A 19335-nucleotide genomic window follows, 5' to 3' on the forward strand; every position below is an offset into this window, starting at 1 on the left:
AGAGCAATTACATGAGGAGAAGTCAGAAACGGCAGAAAGTGAGGTATTTCAGGAGGATGGGAGTGTGCGGAGTATGAAACAGGGGAGGAGGCGGCTGTCTCCGGCAAGAAGTGAGATATCTCAGAAGGATGGGAATGTACGGAATGTGAAACAGGGGAGGAGACGATTGTATCCAGATCTCAGTGCGCTGCGCACACCCCCATGCGAAAGTGGGTCAGAGAAAGAGGAGGATGAGGAGGAGGAGCTTGGGAGGCTGTCTTGTCAGCTAGGGAGTGTAGGCATGGGAGAAGGGAACAGAAATAAACAGGGGCTCAAGAAAAATGATCCTCCCGATCCACCGCCGTATGGTGGGGGTGTTTCGGGGAGAGCTTTCCATGCCCAAACATGGAGGGCAGTTAATGCTGAGATGGGTCTTGCTTATCCAGTTTTTCAGGATGACAATAGGGGAAGATTCCATGAACCCTTAGATTTCAAAATTGTGAAGACCCTGGCGGAGTCCGTGCGTACTTATGGGGTGGATGCCGCCTTCACACTAACTCAGGTGGAGAGTTTGTCTAGATACTGCATGACTCCCTCTGACTGGGCTAGCCTTGTTCGGGCTTGTGTTTCCCCGGGTAAATATTTGGACTGGAGAGCATTTGTGCTAGAGGGCGCAATAGAGCAGGCCGCCCAAAACCATGCGGCGGGACACCCCGCTTGGGATAAGGACATGCTTTTGGGGCAGGGGAGATTTGCTAATCAACAGACAGGATTTCCTCTTGAGGTATATGACCAAATTAACAGCATTTGCATTCGGGCATGGAAATCACTTCCAAATAGAGGAGAGGTATCTGGTAATTTGACCAAGATTCTACAAGGCCCTACAGAACCCTTTTCAGATTTTGTTGCAAGGATGGTAGATGCCGCTGGAAAGATTTTTGGGGATCCTGATAGAGCCATGCCCCTTATCAAGCAATTGGTTTTTGAGCAATGCACCAAGGAATGTAAGGCAGCAATCACTCCTTATAAAAACAAGGGCATAGAAGCATGGATGAAGGTGTGTAGAGAGATTGGAGGACCTTTAACTAATTCAGGCCTTGCAGCTGCTGTCCTTCGGATTGCCAAAGGGGGAGGTCCTGGTGCCAGAACATGCTTCCATTGTGGTCAATCTGGTCATTTCAGACGGGAATGTCCCAAAAAAGGCAGTTTTACTGGACCTCCTTACGGTGGCCCTTCCAATGGCCTTCGTCTACCGGGGTTGTGTCCAAGATGCAAAAAGGGGAAACATTGGGCAAGAGAGTGTCAATCAGTGAGAGACATCCATGGACAGCTTATTTCAGCTGGGCCAAAAAACGGCCAACGGGGCCCCCGACCCCAGGGCCCACAAATATATGGGGCAATGGAGAATGTCACACCCGCACCCGAGACATGGCCGTCTCTACGCCATCCCATGAAACGCGGAGAGCCACTACAGGCGCCGCAGGATTGGACCTCTGTTCCACCTCCAGACTCGTATTAACACCTAAGATGGGAGTCCAATTGGTGGAAACTGAGTTTAAAGGGCCTTTACCACCTGGCACTGTAGGTTTGCTAATTGGACGTGCATCCTCTATCTTGCAAGGTCTTCATGTTTTCCCTGGAGTCATCAGCCCTGATGCTGTAGGGACAGTAAAGGTTATGGTGGAAGCTCCAAGGGGCATTGTGTCTATCTCTCCAGGGGATCGGATTGCTCAATTACTAATTTTGCCTAGCTTGCATACCCATTTCCCTTCTGACTCAAGGTCACGGACGGTAGATGAGATTGGTGCCACCGGAGGAAATTGTGCCTATTTGTCACTGAATATGAGCAATCGCCCCACTTTGGAGTTAAGCATAGAAGGTAAATCTATTGTGGGATTGCTGGACACAGGGGCAGACCGTAGCATTATAGCCCTTAAGGACTGGTCTAAGGGATGGCCAGTGCAGACTTCTGATCAGTCCCTAAGAGGACTTGGATACGCCCAAGCCCCTCAAATCAGCTGTAGACATCTATCTTGGAAGGACCCGGAAGGACATCATGGTACTTTTCAGCCTTATGTACTTGATTTGCCTGTTTCTTTATGGGGCCGTGATCTGATGAATGACATGGGGTTTACTCTTAGCAATGACTATTCCCCGGTGTCTCAACAAATTATGCTAGATATGGGGTATAAGCCAGGTCTAGGACTAGGAAAACACCTACAGGGGCATAGGCATCCTGTGCAAGGTCATCAAAAGCTTAACAGATTTGGTCTGGGTTTTTTCTAGGGGCCGCTGGGGCTCAAATACCCATAACATGGCTCACCGAGGGGCCTGTTTGGGTGCCTCAGTGGCCTCTTCCCTCGGTTAAATTGGCAGCAGCCCATGACCTAGTTAAAGAACAACTTGACTTGGGTCACATCCAACCTTCTACTTCTCCCTGGAATACTCCCATATTTGTCATTAAGAAAAAGTCAGGGAAGTGGCGCCTACTGCATGCTCTACGAGCGGTTAATGCTCAAATGCAACTTATGGGGCCCATTCAAAGAGGGCTGCCGCTGCTTTCCTCTGTTCCTCAGGGCTGGCATATTATTGCTATTGACATTAAAGACTGTTTCTTTTCTATTCCTTTGCATCCTAAAGACTCACAGCGTTTTGCATTCACCCTTCCCTCGTGTAACCACGAGGAACCAGATCAAAGGTTTGAGTGGGTAGTGTTGCCGCAGGGCATGGCTAATAGTCCTACGATATGTCAGAAAGCTGTGAGCGAGGGTCAGGCCGTTCTTGAGCAATTGCATGAAGAAAAATCGGAGGGGTCACATAGCGAGGTAGCAGAAAGTATTAGGAGTAAGAGGGGTGAACAGGCAAGGGAGTCTGAAGTTAAACAGAGGAGAAGGCTCTATCCGGACTTGACTGAGTTAAAAACTCCCAAGGACACAAGTAGCTCGAACAGTTCTGAGGACTTAGATCCACCCTAGCCGCTCTCAACCCCTCCTTCTCATCTTCCCCCTCCCTATCAGGCCCACAGAAAAGTCTTAATTGACCTTCTCCAGAATATTCACCATGGCTTATTTTAGGACTTTCAGCAAAAGAATCTCTACAAAAAGGTTTAATGTAGATAAACTTCCTATTTTCATGTTGCCCTGTTTTATTTGGCTACTGTCTGAAAAAATCAGCATTCCAGGCGCTGGACACTCCCTTACTAGTTTTTCACAAAAATATGTAACAAGGCCTCTGGCCTTGAGCTGGGCTTCACAGTGCTGACTACATTTCTAAGATAAGGGAGTTACTAACTGGGCTCCATGGTAACAGCTGGCAGGAAAAAGAACTGGAAAGGGAGATAGAGGAACTGGAGGGTCGATTGAAAAAGTCAAGATTTAAAGCACCTACGGCCCCGATCTCTGTCATGCTCCCTCCTTATAACCCCGATTGGGACAAGGACAACCCCAGAAGGCTGGGGGGTGTTCAGTGGCAGCCTAAGACGGCCCAAACTTCCCAGTAATTGAAAACTTGGATGCCGATGGACGGCCGGCCAGAGTACATGTTCCTTTAGCCTTTAAGGATATTACACAACTAAAGGAGGCAGTTACTAATTACGGATCCCATGCCCCCTTTACATTGACTCTCTTCGAGTCTTTCTCTGCCAATCAGCTGACACCTAGTGACTGGCAACAGCTTTGCATGGCTGTGTTGTCCGGAGGGGATTTTTTGTTGTGGAAAAGTGAAAATCAAGAGAGGTGTCGCGAGCTAGCCCGAGTCCATCAGGACGCTGGCTTCCCACGGACCAACCCCTTTCTATCTGTAGACTCCCCAGGGGAACGCCAGGAAGTGCAGGATGTACACGAGCTGCAACCGCAGGTCACAGAGACAGAACAGGCTGCTACCGCAGTAAGATCTTGGCCAGGCGGGGGAAAATGCAGACAAACTCAAACAAAATACAATCGGCTAAGAAAACTTGGAGAACTTTTGCCCTGAAAATGGGCACCAGACTCCATGTTGTTTGCATCACCATGGTAACCATGGGGTGCCTGGCCGGCATAGCTGCTTCCTGGTCCCACCTCCCACACTTTTGCGGGCTTCTGATTGGTTCTTCCACAGTCACTCAGACAGGACTTCTGGTCCCGCTTTCCAGCCACTAACCTGTACTGCTGTGTTTCAGGTTTCTACCGGAGCTGCTCAGAGCCTGTATTTTTTTTACAACAAACTGCCTACCTGTAAATGCTAATGAAAGATATCTTTTTCAGACAAAATTTAATTCCACAGGTTTCTATGTTACAGTCCTAAATTTAAGCTAGTTCTAAGTTAAATAACCTGACTTTTTCTCTACAGTTGTGTTACTAAATAATGTTCTATTGATGAGAGATATCAAATATGCTTCTTTATATTTTACTTTTAATTTTGAAGGTTATGAGGATACATTTGCTCACCACAGGAACAAGCCGGCAAAGTTCCTGTGGTGACCAAAAAATCCTTATTTTCATTGCTAACTATAAAAATAAAAATGCATACTCAAGGATCTTATTTCAGTTACATCTAGTGACGTCACATAGAAGAGTGCACTCTTAGTTAAAAATAAATTAAAATGGATCCAAATATTTTAAGACCACGTGGTTACATAAAGTTAATACAATTATAAGTTATGTTCTTATTCTTTATATGTATATTTTAGATATTTAGATAACCTATATTTGTTAATCTATAAATTAATTAACACATGCCTAATTGATTAGTTAATATATATTTGCCTAATTGTTTTCTTCAACAGAAAACCCATAATTTATGTTTTATATTTACATTTATCAGATACTCTGCCTTTTCAGTTGCAGATATTTGAGATAAACGTGTTTACTATAAATTTGCTTTTAAGTGAAAATACAATCAAGTAGTTTCTAATTCTCAAGGTTACTGTTTAAACTCATAAGATGATAAATTATTCTAATTATTTCTACAAAATATCTAAAGGTTTTAACTTTCTTTTCATTGATATTTCTTATCAAAATATAATAATTTGTTTATAGATTCTAAGGTTTTCAAAAATTGTTCCAAAGTATAAAAAAAAAAAAAAAAAAAAAAAAAAAAAAAAAAAAAGAGGGGCACACATGCCTCCTCCTGGATGAAGAAACTTGGTGTCCTGTGATTTAGAATTAATCAACACATTTTATCTGGGATTTTGGCTGCTAATCAAAGGATAGAGTTACTTCAAGCTCAAGTTGAGGAATTGTCTGACCTAGTACATTTGGGTTGTATTGATCAAGGAGCACATTTATGTATAACCTCTGTCAGATTTTATGATTCCAGAAATGCCTCATGCATCATTGGAGAGTATCTATCCGGAACCTGGTCCATGGAAGCAGAAAACTTGATCCAGTCTCAACTAACTCAGATTGCTGTTTTGAATAGCACCCATGTCGATCCAGTGACCTTGAGTCAATTCACCACTTGGATATTTTGGATATCTTCTGCCTTTTCCTTTTTTAAGGAGTGGGTGGGAGTAGACGTTTTTGGTGCAATGTGTTGCTTCGGTATGTTCCTCTGTTTGTGGTTTCTCTGTCGCCTCAAGGCCCGCAATGCTCACGATAAGGCTATGATCATACAAGCTCTTGCAGCTTTAGAAAATGGCAATTCACCTCAAGTCTGGCTTGCGCATCTTAAGCAGTAAATTTTTGACATGGTCGTTGCACCCCAAGTTATTATAACATTGCACTGGGATCGACATGTCTTTCCTCGCTGTTCTCTTAGTGTTGGAAAGCCCTTGCACTCTGCCGGTCTTGCTGCCATTGCACGCAGATGGGTTTCCACACTAGTGCTTCTCTATCGCTTTAAAAAGTCCGTGCCTTTCTTTCAGGGTGCTGTCAACTTGTTTGTCATTGTGCACAGCCACAGTTCAGCCTCAGCTATCCCCCTCCGTCCACCATCGTCACGGTACAGGATGCGAGGCAAGGCACTGCACTTGAGTGATCCTTGGAGTGGACCTCAAGGAGAGCATGTCCTATTGCATGCGGGTTTGACGTCCTTCCTTACCCCACCTTATCCACGCCCCGCCCCACGAAAAAAGGCGTCGGCTGATATGGCCTCAGATCTGGGGAAGGGCCCTCCTTAGGGCTGAGCCATACTATGCAGCCACTTCTGCTCAGTGGGATAGGACCTCTACTCTTGCCTGTATTGTCATATAAAAACAAAAAAGGGGGAACTGTGGTGAGCCGTTTCTGTGAACTGTGGCCGCCATTACAAGATGGCGCTGATTTCCCCTGTAGTCTGTGACAAACAACTCCTTATCAGAATGAGTTGGCATGCTGTGACTTGGCACCCTGTGAGAGAGGTCCACGTGGCAGCTTTGCATTGGGGCTTAAGGTGCTTTATTAAGGCTGGGAGGGGCATCCAGGGGTTAAGAGAAAAAGTATCAGGGACCTGAATAAACGGCTGAAAGAAGATTCCTGAGTTGCGTCTTCCTTGCGGGCAAGGGGTCGCGACACAAGGTTGTACGGGAATCTCTTGTCTTTTCCTGCTCTTAGAAACTGCCTCCTTTTCTTGGCTTTTGGACTCTACTTTCATCTTGAAAACACATCATTTCAACCCCTGCTTTCTTCTCTGACCTTCTTTATTCCCTTTTACAAAGATGCTGTGATCACATTGCGCTTTCCTGGATAATCCAGAAAAGCCTTCCCATCTCAAGATCCTTGGTTTTGTTAAGTCTTTAATATTTGTTTTATCACATAGGGTAACTCAGTGTTCAGGGATTAGGACATGAACATGTTTGCGTGACCATTAAGTCTGCTATACATCCCATCCATATATTCATTCATAGGCTATCTGATTTTTTTTCTATGCAGGAAAAGCCAAGATAATTTACAAACATCATTTGATTTATAATGAATTTATCAAGAGATTCCATTTTTTTTAAGAGAGAGACAGAATTTTTTAATATTTATTTTTTAGTTTTTGGTGGACACAACATCTTTATTTATTTATTTTTTTATGTGGTGCTGAGGATCGAACCCAGCACACCATGCATGCCAGGTGAGTGTGCTGCTGCTTGAGCCATATCCTCAGCCCACCATTGTTTTTTTTTAAAGTTCAGAAACAAAGTTGGAAATATAATTTTAAACAAATAAATTATAAAGTATCTTCAATAAATCTATTAAAAGAAATCAGAGCTTCTAGTTTCTGGACCAGTATATAAGAAATTTACCCTTTTAGGACACAGTATTATCTTTTAGTAGAAACTAAAAGCTGAGCTTACTGAAAAATCAACAATTCTCTGATCTGTCAGAGAAGTAAGAACACAGGGCAAACGTTAGTTTGGTAGCAGACATGAGTTTTTAGAATGCCTGCTACGTGTCATGTGCCTGTCTAATCTTTCAAAATAAGACAGACAAAATTCTTCCACCCACAGCCTTATGTTTTAAAGTCAATATTAAGAGCTGCATTTGTCCAGTCCTGATTTATGCCATAACAACACTGAACAATCATTGACAGGAACTAGATAAAGTATTGAAGCAGCTAGTAGTTTATAAGCATGTAGTCTTTGGAGACATGCAGACATTGGTTTCTCTTCTGATTTCAGAACTGTGTGACCTTGCACACATTACCTTAGCTCCCTGAAATTGGGATTTGTCATTTACAAAATGGAAATAATCCATAATGTTATGCTGACTCACTGAGGCATTTAATACATGTAAATTACAGAGCACATCACCTGACCATCACGAACACTGATGAAATCTTAAAACTACATCATTATTTATGCTAATGTAAGGTTTGAGCTTGAGGACTATGGTGAGGAAAGAAACTGGAATGATTCTCACGTGTGCCTCAACTAATTATGAAGATCACGTAACTCATTTTGCATTTGAGGATTTTTTGTTTGTGGAATGAGGAAGCACCTGGAACTGGAAAGTGAGGTAAAGATGCTTCAAAGTGTTTTGAATTGCCAGAACAAAATTTAAACCTTTTAAGGAAAACCAATACTTCAATGTCACTTCAATGTCATCTACTTATATTATCCATTTTGTAGAGGTTTTTTTTTTCACTTTTTGCTTTTTTCTTTTGTAAATATGACAATGTTGTTTTATAACTCTATTTGTGTCCCTTGTTAATTGTTTCTGAAATGATCTTAAATGAAGATACTGTATTTTATGACCTGCATTGAAACTAAAAGTTGAGTTGAGAGCAGTAAAATTGAATAATATTTGCATTCAAGGCAATGATGTTACTAATTTATTGTTTTATACTGTTTTGTTAAAGCTTGTCGATTTTCAGTGGAAACTGGGTATGGCTGTGAGCTCCGACAGTTGCAGATCTCTTAAGTATCCTTATGTTGCAGTGATGCTAAAAGTGGCAGATCATTCTGGCCAAGTAAAGATCAAGTCCTTTGAAATGAAAATTCCACAGTTTCAGGTTTGTAGTTTAACTCATTGAATTTTAGTATAATTATTGCTTACGAAGTGTATAAAATCTTTCTTAAGGGAAATTTTCAATATTTGGAAATTGATGTGTTTTACATGTATTAGCAGATACAAAAGATGTAGATTTTGTTCTTTGAAAATTTAATAAATTATTTTCAATAAAATTGCTAAATTTATGTGTTGTGCCATTTAATTACTTTTGACAGGTATCCTTTGTTAGTATAATTAGGAAATTTAAAGAATAATGTTGTGATTTAATAAAAATATACATGGTATAAGGATTATTATAGTGAAGCTAATGAACATATCCATTAACACAAATAGTTAACTTGTGTGTGTGTGTGTGTGTGTGTGTGTGTGAAGACACTTCAAATCTACTCTTACCAACCTCAACTAGAAAAAATACTGTTATTAACTATACCCACCATAACTGTACATTAGATTCCTAGAACTTTTATAACTGAAAGTATATACTCTTTGATCAACATCTCTTTGTTCCTGATAACCTCTCACAACTGCCATTCTACTCTGATTTGACTTCAATTCTTTTAGATTTTATATAAGTAAAATCATGTAGTATTTGTCTTTCTGTTTCTATCTTATATTACTTAGCATAATGTCCTCCCAATTTATGCAAATTTTTACGAATGGCAGGATTTTTATGGCAAAATAATATTTCATTGAGTGTGTGTGTGTGTATATAATATGATACATAATACATACATATATTGGTGGTATAAACATTATATTTCAAATAGTAAATTTTATATAAGGGAATTAAGCATCCAGATTTTGGAGTCTATAGGCAATCCTTCCTGGAACCAATCCCCCATGAATACTGTGGGACCACTAGGGTGTAGGTATATATACATTTTATTTAGGGGACAAATTTATTTATTTTGGTACTGAGTATTATACACAGGAATGTTAACCATTAAGCCACATCCCCATCCCTTCTTGTTATTTATTTTTTTTGAGACAGAGTCTCACTAAGCTGCTTAGGTCCTCACTAAGTTGTGGAGGCTATCTTTGAATTTGTGATCCTCCTGCCTCAGCCTCCAATGCTGCCAGGAGGGGACAGCTGTTTTTAAGACATTCTTTATGTGGTCTAAAGGTAACCAGGCAAATACATAACAGAGCTAAGGAACAGTCTTTCAGCTTCTTCCCTCCATCCCCCATTCCCTATTGGTGCTAGGAATTGAACCTAGAGCCTTGGCATATGATAGCTCTACCATTAAGCTACATCCCCAGCCACATCTTTGGGCTTTTGTTAGCAGCAATTTTGACCATCAATATGTATTTTTAAAGAATAGTCACAATTTATTATGTTTTATGACATTTTCATATAAGTTCAAATAAATACTCAAGTAATAAAATAGAAAATTAAGGCCAAGATAATAATGAAAATGCAAATGTGTAAATCAGAGGGTATCCAGTTGCTGCAGTTATGTTTCACATTTGCCTCCCAGGTTTCTAGCAGGTACTGAAGAAAAAGGAAAACAGAATTTGATCCTAACTGCGATTTTTTAAAAGAGAATCCTACAGAAGATCAACCAAACCACAACCATTTTTTTTAAATGATAGAGAAATAAACTTCTACCATTTAAGATATTGTCAATGTTGGGTCTCTTTTATTGAAATTGAACTCAATCTTAAAATAGCCCCTGTGACCCTGAAATGGTTGAAAATGGTTAGGGACCCATAATGAATCTGTCAATTTTGTTTTTATCTTAAGTGTCTAGGATAGTATTGGGTATTTAATAAATCTTTCTGGTGTGATCTTCGTAAACTTTCTCCTGCTTTCTAAAAAAAGTTTAGTAGTAAACTGATCTGATTCTACAATAATATTTTTTTGTGTAGTAACTAGTTCCACTTGTTTGTTTCACAGCTGTCTTTATTAGTTGAGTATGTAACATTAAAATGTAAACAATGTTAGACAGCCCCTAGTAGTCAGATGTAATTAAAGGAACTACTTAAATATTCTCTAAAAACAAAATTAATATTTTCCCCTTTCTTTCCAGAATTTCTACAGATGGTTCAAGGACATTGCTGCCATTATTGAAACTGTGTGAAAACTGGTTATTTGGCTAATAAATTGCTATCATCATCTAAAATAATGGATTTCATCTTCTGCAAAAAAACTACATAAGGATCAAATATTTATTGAATGAAAATTATACTTTCATTTTTCTAAATAAAAAGTGAGATAAATAGGAATTAGTGGTAATTGATGTATAAGTTTGTCAGTGTACTAGAAGCTATTGAATTGCACACTTCATGATTTATTTTATGGTACCAGGGATTGAACCTAAGGGCACTTAACCACTAAGCCACATCCCCAGCCCATTTTATTTTTTAAAAATAATAAATGATTGTTATTTTTAAAATAATTTTTAGTTATAGATGAACACAATATATTTATTATTCTGTGGTGCTGAGGATCAAACCCAGTGTTTTACGAGTGCAAGGCAGGAGCTCTACCACTGAGCTATAGTCCCCTTATTTTTTATTTTGAGACAGGGTGTAAGTTGCTTAGGGCCTTGCTAAGTTGCTGAGGCTGGCTTTGAATTTGGCAATCCTCCTGCCTCAGCCTCCTGAGCCACTGGGATTATAAGAGTGCACCACCACACCTGGCTTGAACTGCACACTCTAACGGGTGCTCTAGTATATGAGTTAAATATTTAAAAAGTCAAAACCATAATTGAAGGCGGCACAAATTTATGTACTAGAACACTGTTTTGAAACTTATTGGCAATGGAATTCGTTTTCTAAATAAAATCTTATATGGAGTCCTATCAATAGGTATAAAGCAGAAAAGTAGGATCTCTTTAAGGTAAAACGTTACAAATACGATTTTATAGCATTCACGTAGGCAATCAGAAGAGCACGGTTTATTTTCTCTAATATTTGTAATTGGTTTAAGATTGACCATTTTTCTTTTATATTAGCCTAGATTTAGTTGATTCTGTATTTTTAGAAAGTCCACTGCAGATATTCTGGTTTTTGTAGTACAAAGCAGGATGTCACCTGGAAGCCCCTGTACATGCCATGTCTACCTTCAGTCATCTTTCTGTCAAGTGTATCCAGCAATATAAAGGCTGCTCACTTTCCTGGTCTTTCCTAATTTAACACAAGCATTGGGAGAAAATGAGAACCATTTGACACAGGAATCTGGTCAGTTGGGCTTCAGAAAAGCAAGAATTTTTTGCTGAGTAGTTTTGTTCTGTTGGTAGAAATACGGAATATTAAAGTTCTTCTGCAAAACACTTGTACATAGGAGTATATCCTTTGAAATGTAATATTTTTTTTAAAATGCCTAATGTTCATCCAATTTCTTTGAGCATACAGGAAGACTATTTCCCAGCTTCCCTTGCAATTAGACTGGAACCACATAGTGAGGTTGAAGCCAGTAAGATCTGGATAGAAATATCCTAAGCCATTTCCAGTCTTAGTCAAAAATTGTTCCTTCACATCTTCCAAGTTTTCTCCTATGCTTAAGTGTTGCAATTAAGAACTTTAAAACCTTCAAAAAAAAGACCGAGGATGTAGTTCAGTGGTAGAGCACCCCTGGTTCAACTTATAGTATCAAAACAACAAAAACCCTCTAAAGCAAACTAAAAGATGGTTCCCTATATCACTGTTGGAGGTGGATTCCCCACAAGATTAGCCTGATTTGCATCATCCAGCAGTGTAAACTAGAAACAAACTTCTGTTGGGGTGAGCTGGAGAGATTTTGGAAGTTTACAACAGCAAGTAAGCATAAACAATAGCCTACAATATGGAGATTTTTACTGTGGTATTTCCAGTTGCAACTTAATCCCATACCCCACTTCTGGGAGTGAGCTGGACTCAGGGACTCCATTGAAGAATAAATTATGAGAAGGGAAAAAATGTAATTTTAGAGTGGCAAACACCTGGCAAACACTCCTCTAACAAAATGAACATATCACCACTGAGAAATCATGTTGATCTTATATATCCTCTAAGGTGATGTAAAGAAAAGATAGCAAACTGTGGAGAAATGATGGGCACCGAGTCTAGGTTGGGAAATGTAAAGAAGATCGTATTGTCAAACCGCCAACTGGAGAGGAAACCAAGTGCTTAAAGAAGGGACAATTTGAGAACTAGTAAATTAAAGTTGACTTTTTTCTTGGGTGTGATCATGAAGATTATGCTCACTTTAAAATACCCCTTAGGTTTCAGAAATCCTGATATTTATGCATAAAATTATACATCTGGAATTTGTCTTAATGATACAGGAGGGAAGGAAATTGAGTGGGGCTATAACTGAAGCAACAGGTGGAAGAGGATCAATGTACATGGAGTTCATTATATAATTCCATCTATTGTTATATATGTTCATATTTTCCAAAATGACCAAATTTTGGAAGTTGTAAAGAATTAATGGATTAAGAAGTGATCATCAATGTTGAGATGCAGAGAGAGTATGTTCTTCCTGAAAAGTATACAACATTGCATATTAAGTAATCATGTCAGAAACCAAAAATGAGGGCTAGGATTGTGGCTTAGCAGTAGAACGCTCACCTAGCACATGTGCAGCCCTGTGTTTGATCCTCAGCACCACATAAAAATAGTAATTTCTTTTTTAAAAAAGTATTGTGTTCATCTACAACTAAAAACTAAACATTTAAAAAAAAGAAAAGAAAAAAAAAACAAAAACAAAATGAAAGTCAAAAACATCTGCTCAGAATCTGATCAAGATTTGAGAATTATGCTTTTTAATATTGTAGCTGCCTGCCATCTATTGCTAATTAAATGGAAATTAGTGAATTACAATGAAATAAAAAGAAATTAGTACCTTGGTCGTATGAGTAACAGTTCCAAATGTCCAATGGCCATATGTAAATAGGTAGTGGATAAAGTATTGGGTGGTGTATAAAATGTTTCCATCACAGCAGAAAGTTGTATTGATCCTCACTGTGCCAATTTCCAGGAAATATAAGTGCAGAGTAATTGTATCAGATGACACTACAGGGATGCAACACTGTATGATAAACAATTGAGTTTCCAAATTTAAAAAGAAAATGCTAGTAAAAAATTGAGTGAAGTCTGAGAGTGCTAGTGAGCCCAGTGGTTTTGTGGTCAGGTCTCAGAAACCGGAAGTGTTTGCAGCGTGGCTGACCAACTGACTAAAGTGCAGACTACAGAATTCAAAGAAGCTTTTCCGCTATTTGACAAGGATGGGAATGGGACTATAACAACAAAGGAATTGGCAACTGTAATGTGGTCTCTTGGGCAGAATCCCACAGAAGCAGAGTTACAGGACATTATTAATGAAGTAGATGCTGATGGTATTGGCACAATTGACTTCCCTGAATTTCTTTTGACAATGATGGCAAGGAAAATGAAAGATGCAGACAGTGAAGAAGAAATTAGAGAAGCACTCTGTGTATTTGATAAGGACGGCAATGGCTATATTAATGCAGCAGAGCTTCACCATGTGATGACAAACCTTGGAGAGAAGTTAACAGATGAAGGGGTTGATGAAATGATCGGGGAAGTAGACATTGATGGTGACGGTTAAATAAACTATGAAGAATTTGTACAAATGATGACAGCAAAGTGAAGACATTGTACAGAATGTATTAAATTTCTTGTATTAAATCATTTATTTGCCTTTCTTTGTAACTTATCTGTAAGAGTTTCCCACTACTGTCAAAAAATATGCATGTATAATAATTAGGACTTCATTTCTCCATGTTTTCTTCCCTTTTCTTACTGTTGTTGTCCTGAAACCTTATTTTAGAAAATTGATCAAATAACATGTTGCATGTGGCTTACTCTGGATATATCTAAGCCCTTGTGCACATCCAAACTTAAGATGGAGTTGGTCAAATTGGGTTATGCCTTTTTAAAATTGTTTTAATACTTATTTTTCTCTTTTTTAGGTAGACACAATATCTTTATTTTACTTTTATGTGGTGATGAGGATCGAACCTAGTGCCTCACACATGTCAGGCAAGTGCTCTACCACTTGAGCCACAACTTCAGCCTTGGGTTATACCTTTTTTTAAAAGTAGTTTTCTTTAGGAATTGTCACATGTTGTTGTTGAAGTGTGGAGTTGTAACTCTGCGTGGACTATGGACAGTCAACAATATGTACTTAAAAGTTGCACTATTGCAAAACGGGTATATTATCTAGGTATTCATACATTATTTTTTGTACTGCTGGTTTTGTACCAGAAACATTTTCTTTTATCATTACTTCCTTTTTAAACTTTGTTTAGCCACTTAAAGAAAATCTGTTTATGGCACAATTTGCCTCAAATCCATTCCAAGTTGTATATTTTTTTTCCAATAAAAATTATAATAAAAAATTGAGTGAAGAGAAAATCCATAGATTAAAAAATAATAAAAGACATAGCCACCTATTATAATGTATAGACCTTATTTAAAATCTGATTCAAGCACATGGTTAAATTATGTGGCAGGAAGAAAAAATGTGAAAAGTAGCTGTATAGTTCTGGTATTAAATTGTTAATTTTTTTTTTTGTGGAGATTTTCCATAAGTTTAATTTTTTATTATAGCAACTGCTGCTTTAATAGCCAGTCATAACTCATATGGCTTACAAATAACTGCCTCATGCAGAGAAAGCAAAGATATCTTCTTCCGAGGAGATGCACACTTGCCCCGGACCCTATGGGTGGTTTGCACTGAGATTCTGTAACAGCTGAGGTGCGTGCACAAAGTCAGTCTAGGGACGATTGTCCTCAGCTGCCAGGATGTGCTTGATGGGCCTCAGTCACTGACAACAAATGGCTAGAAAGAGTTTTGGGATTTTAGGTTGAAGAAGAACTTCAAGATCATTTCATGTAATGCTTGAATCTCCTAGGACAGCCAAGACAAGACTATCTCTGATAACCAGGAACACATTATTCCCCCAAAGCACTTATATTCCCAAGTCCTATTTAAGTTTCTATACAGCCTCTTCTTTGGTACCAGAACACTGCACTGGAACCAAACGCCACTTTGTCATGTACCATGAATAACACCTGCACGTTCATGCTTTCTGTTTCTGTTCAGATTTTTGGCTTGGAGCAACAGAACTCTACTCCGGTTACCTTCAGCAAATAAGACATTTACTGTGAAGAATGGCAGGAAGAGGTAACCAGTACAGGGGTGAGCATCTGGATCCAGGCACTGGGAGACAAGGACAGCTTTTAAGTAGCACCTTCAGGATGAGTCAGATCTGATGGTTTTCTATCTTACACCTTCCAATCGCAGGGAAGCTCCGTCTGCTAAGTCTTGATGGATGTCCACTCCTTGGCCAGACAGAGGCCAAAATCACCCAGACTGCCTCCAACGTGTTGTTCCAAGCCACAGGGTAGAGAGTGGGAAGAAGAAGCATACCAACCAGGTGTGGTGACCCACACTTGTGATCCCAGCAACTCAGGAGGCTGAAGCAGGAGGACTGCAAACTGGAGGCCAGCCTCAGCAATTTAGCAAGGTACTGAGCAACTTAGCAAGACACTGTCTTTTTAGTAGCATATTGATGCTGGGAGGTGTTGGTCAAGACCTTGGCCCTGGACCACCTCAGGACACCAGTCATCCAAGTATGCATAGGGTGGCCCCTCTGTCACAGGACTGGATGCTTCATTTTTGCCTGTCTGATGCCCATGGGTGGCCAAAAGCAGGATGGAAGACTTGGCATCTCTGCCTCCCTTTAGCAGCCATCTTCTTTGTAGTAAAAGTGTAGTAAAAGTGCTTGTTTGACTCTAACAAATTTCCAAAAGTAGTTTTGTATTCAGATCATTTGGAAATACTAATTTAACTAGAAATTTTAAAAACTTTTTTAACTGAGAAAAAGATAGGACAGAGGGATGAGTTAAGATGAACATAATAATAATCTAACATGAAAAAATTCTCTCAAGATATGGTGTACACTTGAGGGCAGGAATTATGGTTTGACTATATATGAAACATGGAGAAAGCTACAAAATAATACAATCAAATGTTATCTTTGGAAAATGTTCTGATACAAATAATATGCTCTTTTTAAAAACTTCAAATAACATTGATACATAAATGTACTTTTCTTTAATTTCAACAGGTTACATATGTAGTGGTTAAGCAGGAATATTATTAGGACTCCACAGTATTTTAATCATTAATGTAAGATTCTCAGAAACACTGGACCAATTGGCCTGTGCTGCCCACACTTAGGGAATGTTTCCACTTCAGTTTGCTATTCCACATGCTAATCATTCCTATACATACTCAGAAGCCTCAAACTTCAGCATCTCTTAATCCAATCACATCGACAATTCAAATAAACCATTACAGTGTTCATCAGTTTGCCTATGGTGTTTATTTTTATTTATTTTTAATATTTATTTTTTTAGTTATAGTTGGATACAATACCTTTATTTTATTCATTTATTTTTATGTAATGCTGAGGGTCAAACCCAGGGTCTGCACGTTCGAGGCAAATGCTCTACCGCTGAGCCACAACCGGAGCCATGCCTATCTTCTTCGTATTTGCATTATCATGTCAGGATTACTGAAGGCCAACGTCAAAAGTGAAGTTAGCCCACAGAATAAGGGTTGGCTGGAGCTAAAGTTTGAAGGGATCAATGAAAGAAATTTAGCAAAATTTCAGGTTCCCTGCTTTATAACCCTAGATTTTGATTCTGCTATCATTCATTTAATTTCTTTAATGATTATTTTTTCATGGTTTCTAAATTTTTCTTAATTTCTTTGAATAGTATATTTTAAACTTTCTTTTTGCTTATTTTGAAATATTGTATTTTATAGTTTCACATTTTGTTGGCATGCCTTTTTGAAGCTCTTCCTTTATGGTATGTGAGGATTTTATTCTGCTATATTTGTTTCCAATAAGATTTTTTCATGAGATTTGCCCACAATTTTTTCCCATTGTCTATTTTGAAAACAAATTGAGTTTTCCTATATTTTCATCATGAGGACAAGGGTCCAACAAGATAGATTTTATAGCTCTTTGCTCTAGAACTAACTCTCTCTCTCTCTCTCTCTCTCTTTCTCTCTCTCTCTCTCTCTCTCTCTCTCTCTCTCTCTCTCTCTCTCTCTCTCTCTCCCCCTATTTATTTATCTATCTAGTTCTGTCACCCCTTCAGTTCTCTTAGTAGGGCTTTTAATTTTTTTTTAGTCTTTAGTTAGTTATACATAATATTAGGATGTTGATGTAATTATAAAATCATGGAATATAATTTGCTCTAATTCAGTCCCCAGTACTTCCCTTTTCCTTTTCCTCTTCCCTCTCCCTGTTCCCTTCTACTCTACTGATATTTAGGAAGGATTTTATGAAAGTAGCAAGTCTGGCTGCATCCAGTTCTCTATTTCTGGCTTGAGATGTGATCCTTCCACCCCCATGTTCCACTATCTGCCATCTGCTATGGGAGCAGAGCCTGTGCCAGGCTTTTTTGACTTTCAGCCTCCAAAACTGTGAGCTAAATCAATCTCTTCTTCATAAGTGTTTGTGTCAGGTATTTCATTATAGTAACAAAAAGCTGACTAATACAACCTTCCTGTGCCTAAGTTGAATGGAATCATTTCAGTCCTCACCTTATTTTATTGAATACAACATTTAAAAATGTGGGCCACTTCTCATTTTCCACTTGTTTTCTTGATATCACATTAACCCTATGTCTTTGGTTCATTCTTTTTAGTTTGTTGTCTTTCCCTTAAATGTTGTTGTCCTCACAATATCCTAGGGAATCTTTCTTTCTCATTGTTAACATTCTCCATGGTTGATGTCATCAGCTCCCAAGAATGTATTTTTCATTGGTATCATGTAAGAAACATGCTTGGCATTGTGTTCAGAAATGAAGTTGTTAGCACCACAAAGATTGTCTTGTTTAAATAGGTCTATAGGGAGAAAGCCAAAGCCAAATACGTTGATGAGTTCTGATTAGCAGTGGATTTCATGCCAATTAAATGGTGGAATGACAGAACAAAGTTATTATGTTTATAGGTGATGTCTAAATCATCACAGTGCTGGCTACGTATTACAAATTGTATACAGTTGACAACACTTATAATAAAGATTCTAACAGATACCATGTCACACACCCTTGATAAAGTGCATAAATATAACAAACAGGAGAAATAAACTTTAAGGTATTTACTGTGTTTAGTTAAGATTGCAAAAGAGATAATGATGATAATCCTCTTGTAGTTAAAAGTAGACTATTATGCCATGTGAGGTGGCACACACCTGTAATCCTAGAGCCTTGAGAGGCTGAGGCAGGATTGTGAGTTCAAGGCCAGCCTCAGTAACTTAGTGAGGACCTAAGCAACTCAGTGAGACCCTGTCTCTAAAAGCAAGCAACAGAAAAAAGGACTGCAGATATGGCTCAGTGGTTAATCACCCCTGAGTTCAATACCCAGTACAAAAAATGAAAGTAGAATGTGACAAGACAGTGTATTTTGCTTTTTGTTTTTAATTAAGGAATTCACTCAGTGGACTCATATGTTCCATTATTTCATATTTAATTTAATAAGATAGAAAACTGTATATGTAAATTAAGCATAACTTTCTTTCCATCTAACTTATGTTGAATATTCTTTGTGCATTTATGGTATCTGATTTACAAATATTATTTTTTCAAAGAGAAAGGAGGCCAAGCCTCACTCTTTGTTTTTAGTTGTCAATAGATATTCATTTATTTTTTTTTATTTATATGCAGTGCTGAGAACTGAATTCTGCCTCACACAAGCTAGGCAAGCACTCTATTATTGAGCTGCAACCCTAGCCTCAGATTTACAAATATTATGAAATCTTCCCTTCATCTTACAACCTGTGCTGGCTATTCTCCATTTGCTTACAGATACATCCTCTCCCCTTCTCCCCTTTTATTTATGCTTTGGGATATTGTCTTCTGAAGACTTTATCACTCTAGCCCCCCCCCCCCAGTGGAAGGTTGGTTCAATGGAAGGTGTACTAGCAGGAGATGG

At 38.7% G+C, this 19335-nt stretch overlaps 1 pseudogene; it reads left to right on the forward strand.

Annotated features, from left to right (window-relative positions):
• The first annotated feature begins 13623 nt into the window (after window positions 1-13623).
• LOC113178413 (calmodulin-A pseudogene) lies at window positions 13624-13926 on the forward strand (annotated as a pseudogene).
• The last annotated feature ends 5409 nt before the right edge of the window (window positions 13927-19335 follow it).

The sequence above is a fragment of the Urocitellus parryii genome, chromosome 2 (assembly GCF_045843805.1).
Source record: "Urocitellus parryii isolate mUroPar1 chromosome 2, mUroPar1.hap1, whole genome shotgun sequence".
NCBI lineage: Eukaryota > Metazoa > Chordata > Mammalia > Rodentia > Sciuridae > Urocitellus > Urocitellus parryii.